Source organism: Mizuhopecten yessoensis, unplaced genomic scaffold, assembly GCF_002113885.1.
Source record: "Mizuhopecten yessoensis strain PY_sf001 unplaced genomic scaffold, ASM211388v2 scaffold8057, whole genome shotgun sequence".
Classification (NCBI taxonomy): Eukaryota; Metazoa; Mollusca; class Bivalvia; order Pectinida; family Pectinidae; genus Mizuhopecten; species Mizuhopecten yessoensis.
Window position 1 is genome coordinate 134,971 of NW_018407357.1, and position 6,000 is coordinate 140,970.

A 6,000-nucleotide genomic window follows, 5' to 3' on the forward strand; every position below is an offset into this window, starting at 1 on the left:
TAACATGTACATGTAGTAGTACTAAATAACATGTACATGTAGTAGTACTAAATAACATGTACATGTAGTAGTACTAAATAACATGTACATGTAGTAGTACTAAATAACATGTACATGTAGTAGTACTAAATAACATGTACATGTAGTAGTACTAAATAACATGTACATGTAGTAGTACTAAATAACATGTACATGCAGTAGTACTAAATAACATGTACATGCAGTAGTACTAAATAACATGTACATGCAGTAGTACTAAATAACATGTACATGTAGTAGTACTAAATAACATGTACATGTAGTAGTACTAAATAACATGTACATGTAGTAGTACTAAATAACATGTACATGCAGTAGTACTAAATAACATGTACATGCAGTAGTACTAAATAACATGTACATGCAGTAGTACTAAATAACATGTACATGTAGTAGTACTAAATAACATGTACATGTAGTAGTACTAAATAACATGTACATGTAGTAGTACTAAATAACATGTACATGTAGTAGTACTAAATAACATGTACATGTAGTAGTACTAAATAACATGTACATGTAGTAGTACTAAATAACATGTACATGTAGTAGTACTAAATAACATGTACATGTAGTAGTACTAAATAACATGTACATGCAGTAGTACTAAATAACATGTACATGCAGTAGTACTAAATAACATGTACATGCAGTAGTACTAAATAACATGTACATGTAGTAGTACTAAATAACATGTACATGTAGTAGTACTAAATAACATGTACATGTAGTAGTACTAAATAACATGTACATGTAGTAGTACTAAATAACATGTACATGTAGTAGTACTAAATAACATGTACATGCAGTAGTACTAAATAACATGTACATGCAGTAGTACTAAATAACATGTACATGCAGTAGTACTAAATAACATGTACATGTAGTAGTACTAAATAACATGTACATGTAGTAGTACTAAATAACATGTACATGTAGTAGTACTAAATAACATGTACATGCAGTAGTACTAAATAACATGTACATGCAGTAGTACTAAATAACATGTACATGCAGTAGTACTAAATAACATGTACATGTAGTAGTACTAAATAACATGTACATGTAGTAGTACTAAATAACATGTACATGTAGTAGTACTAAATAACATGTACATGCAGTAGTACTAAATAACATGTACATGCAGTAGTACTAAATAACATGTACATGCAGTAGTACTAAATAACATGTACATGTAGTAGTACTAAATAACATGTACATGTAGTAGTACTAAATAACATGTACATGTAGTAGTACTAAATAACATGTACATGTAGTAGTACTAAATAACATGTACATGTAGTAGTACTAAATAACATGTACATGTAGTAGCACTTAATAACATGAACATGCAGTAGTACTAAATAACATGTACATGCAGGTAGTACTAAATAACATGTACATGTAGTACATGTCCATGCAGTGGTACTAAATAACATGTACATGTAGTGGTACTAAATAACATGTCCATGCAGTGGTACTAAATAACATGTACATGCAGTAGTACTAAATAACATGTACATGTAGTAGTACTAAGTAACATGTACATGCAGAAGTACTAAGTAACATGTACATGCAGGTAGTACTAAATAACATGTACATGTACATGTGGTTATATATAACATTTTGACTTTGGTCTCCGTATTATATTTTAACTAAGTAAGTAATAATCTGTACAGATTTTTTTTAATTTTCTTCCAAAAGAACACTAATTGATGCAAATAGCTGTTTTTGCTGATAACGCTTTGAACCTGTGTTTATGGTGACAGACGGTATGGATTGTAGCGGTGTGATTTTTATTGTAGATATCACAGTGATCTCCCAACTCCCCAGAATCACCATTGATTTGTTTTGTCCCTGTTGTGTGTTTCAGATTGCAGGAATTTGTGATCAAGGGCCAGCTACTGTCCAGCACGTCAGGAAATCTTCGGTCAGTCCTTAATACAGATCGGATTCCTGGACCAGTCCTAAATATAGAGGAAAACCTGGGTTTGTCCTAAATACAGAGTGATCCCTGGACCTGTCCCAAATAGAGAGGAAAACCTTGGTCGGTCCGTAATATAGAGGAAAATCTAAACCTGACCATAATTCAAAAGAAACCCTTGATCTGTCATAAATACTGAGGAAGCCCAGGATCTGATTCTATAAATGGTACTATAATGTGGAGGCTGACTGGACTATAAACACAGACGAAATGGGCACTGTATGAATTAAATCCTGTTCTGTATGAAAAATGGATGGTACACCATAATCTCTTCTTACTAGGATTCTGGATTTCAAATAGCCTTATGTTGCTATGATATGCTATACAGTGGTTTTTGAATACATACAAGATGTAAGACAACTCTAACACAAGGACACATGTTGTTCCATCTTCTATCATCAAGGTAGACAAATGGAGTATTCTACTGTACATGTAATGCTGATTAGAGAAGTGGAGGAGTCAAATCATTTTTCATCATAAACTTTTGTTATGTGATACTGATGTGGCCATAATAATGGATAGTAAGCCATAACTGTCGGTCACTTTTCCATAGAGATCAACAGTCAGGGTCAGTTCCCGAGGAATGTGACTCGGTACAGTAAGTATTGTCAGCTTCTTTTGGTTCTTGGATATATATACAGAAACACTGACAAGACTCTGGGTTTCGGTTGTCGACTGACTTGGGTTACAGGTTGGTATATATTGATGTTTAGGATAATGAGATGAGGTTTCTATTGTTGTGGACTGATTCATTTTTGTTGTGTAGTAGACACTGTAGATCTATGTTTTCACATGCATGAACAAAGATAGAGGTATTCATAGGTGAATGATCTACAGAGGAAACAAAAGCACACAAATATTCTTGAAGCCATTGATTTGCTCCTCAAATTGTCAGCTTAATCAGAAAATAACATAAACCTCCCTATACAATATAAAGAAGTACTTGTTGAGGAATTGTTTGGTATGTATATTGATGATTTGATAATAGAATATCTACAAATCATGAACTCCAAATCAATTTACAACAAATCTGTTAAGTAAGGACTGTGAATAACGGCGATATCGAAATACAGTCAAGAGCCCACTTGTGACTAGACAGGACATGATATATTCATGGAATGCTTTCATTTGATCAAATATGAAATATTTTTGATAGGTTATGTTGATATTAGATCCAAATAATAAATACATCAATGAAAAAAATTACAGTACAGAATAAGATAATGTTATATTAACCTTAAAATACTGGACATCTGGTTAAGCTTTGCTTTTTCTGTGGCAATTTGATTTTTGTATACAGAAGGTATCCCTGACATCCGATATTGATTGTTGTATACAGTACGTTTCCCTGATGTCCAATATTGATTGTTGTATAGAGTACGTTTCCCCGATGTCCCATATTGATTGTTGTATAGAGTACATGTCCCGGATGTCCCATATTGATTGGTGTATAGAGTATGTGTCACTGATGTCCCATATTGATTGTTGTATACAGTTTGTGTCCCTGTTGTCCCATATTGATTGTTGTATAGAGTTTGTGTCCCAGATGTCCGATATTGATTGTTGCATAGAGTACATGTCCCTGATGTCCCATATTGATTGTTGTATAGAGTAGGTATCCCAGATGTCCCATATTGATTGTTGTATAGAGTATGTGTCACTGATGTCCCATATTGATTGTTGTATAGAGTAGGTGTCCCAGATGTCCCATATTGATTGTTGTATAGAGTATGTGTCACTGATGTCCTATATTGATTGTTGTATAGAGTATGTGTCACTGATCTCCTATATTGATTGTTGTATAGAGTATGTGTCCCAGATGTCCGATATTGATTGTTGTATAGAGTACATGTCCCTGATGTCCCATATTGATTGTTTTATAGAGTACATGCATGTCCCTGATGTCCAATATTTATTGTTGTATAGAGTACATGTCCCTGATGTTCAATATTCATTGTTGTATAGAGGACATGTCCCTGATGTCCAATATTTATTGTTGTATAGAGGACATGTCCCTGATGTCCAATATTCATATAGAGGACATCCCACCGATGTCCCATATTGATTGCTGTATAGAGTACGTCTCACTGATGTCCCATATTAATTGTTGTATAGAGTACATGTCCCTGATGTCCAATATTCATTGTTGTATAGAGGACATCCCACCGATGTCCCATATTGATTGCTGTAAAGAGTACGTCTCACTGATGTCCCATATTAATTGTTGTATAGAGTACATGTCCCTGATGTCAATATTCATTGTTTTATAGAGTACATGTCCCTTATGTCCCATATTGGTTGTTGTATAGAGTACATGTCCCTGATGTCCCATATTGATTGTTGTATAGAGTACATGTCCCTGATGTCCAATATTCATTGTTTTATAGAGTACATGTCCCTGATGTCCCATATTGGTTGTTGTATAGAGTACATGTTCCTGATGTCCAATATTGATTGCTGTATAGAGTACATGTCCCTGATGTCCCATATTGATTGTTGTATAGAGGACATGTTCCTGATGTCCCATATTGATTGTTGTACAGAGTATGTGTCCCTGATATCCCATATTGATTGTTGTACAGAGTATGTGTCCCTGATATCCCATATTGATTGTTGTATAGAGTATGTGTCCCTGATGTACCATATTGTTTGCTGTATAGAGTACGTCCTCCAGATGTCCCATATTGATTTTTAGCTCACCTCGTCAGTCGTCTGTCCGTCTGTCCATCAACTATTCCTTTAAAACGCTACTTGTCCTGAAAGGCCTAGTAGATTTTGACTAAATTTGGTCTGGAGCATGCTTAGGCAAAGGGGACTCAATTTTGTATAAACGATGGTTGTGGTCCCCCTGGGGGCTGAGAGGCGGGGCCCAATAGGGGAAATATAGCAAATTCTTTAAAATCCTTCTCCTTCTGTAGGAATGAAATGATTTGTTCCATATTTGGTCAGAAGCATCATTGGGGGAAGGGGAACAAATTTTGTATAAATGGTGGGTCTGGCCTCCCTGGGGGCTGAGGGGCGAGGCCCAATAGGGGAAATATAGCAAAATTGTAACAATAGTTTCAGATTCATGTATAAATAATATTGGAATTTAAGACATAGATCTCCTGTAGGTCATTGGAGGAGACAAACTCACACACATATGTTCCTAGCCGTCCTGTGTTGTTAAAGGTGAGGAAAACACTTGGTACAAGTGACCTGTGATTTATCTTAACCAAGTGTGTCTGTGGTACGGTGTGTCTGGTTTTCATTATAAACAACCTTGACATATCTGTCCATTATAAATAGGGATTTCTACATTGATACAGGTCACTGTGAAATGCTTACCTTTTCACATATGTACAATTCTGTCCTCCATTATGACCTGCCGAACTTTAGACAGATGCTCTACCAGTTGAGCTACCTAGTTGTTGACGATTGACCCAGTCCAGTTTCGCTTCATGACCACAAGTATAAATATCAACCTTTATGCTTGTTGGAAAACGCCAACAATTTAAACACTGACTTCCGTCAGTGAGATGAAACCTGCATGAGTGGAATCATTAAGTAGGCAAAAAACCAACCAACCAACCAACTTGTTGGAAACACACTGCACATACTGAACTCTGCCAACTCTACTTATTTTGGAGGGAGACTCACGATTTTGGACCCTGAAATTGAGCATTTTCAACCAGTGAATTGGATGAAGTACATTGTATTCCTATTTTCTAAGATCTGATAATTTCATCTGAAAGAACAACTCAAAAGATGCCATTTAAAAATGTATTTTTTCCTAGGGTGTACATATTTTTAGGTCACCTGAGACAAAGTCTCAAGTGACCTATTGCGATCGCCTTTTGTCCGTCGTCGTCCGTCGTCCGTCGTCCGTCGTGCGTCCGTAAACAATTTACATTTTCGACTTCTTCTCCAAAACCCCTGAACCAATTTCAATGAAATTTTGCAGGGACCTTCCATGGACAAAGGTCAACAAAAATAGT

The 6,000-nt window shown here is 35.5% G+C and overlaps 1 protein-coding gene across 6 annotated transcripts in view; it reads left to right on the forward strand.

The window, feature by feature from the left end:
* LOC110454779 (potassium voltage-gated channel subfamily KQT member 1-like) overlaps positions 1–6,000 on the forward strand; it is a 104,758-nt gene that overhangs the window by 51,994 nt on the left and 46,764 nt on the right. For all 6 annotated transcript variants that reach the window (XM_021504475.1, XM_021504481.1, XM_021504482.1 and 3 more), the window contains one exon: positions 1,913–2,621. The gene's annotated coding sequence lies outside the window, so the exon portion shown is untranslated. The remainder of the gene's footprint in view (positions 1–1,912; positions 2,622–6,000) is intronic.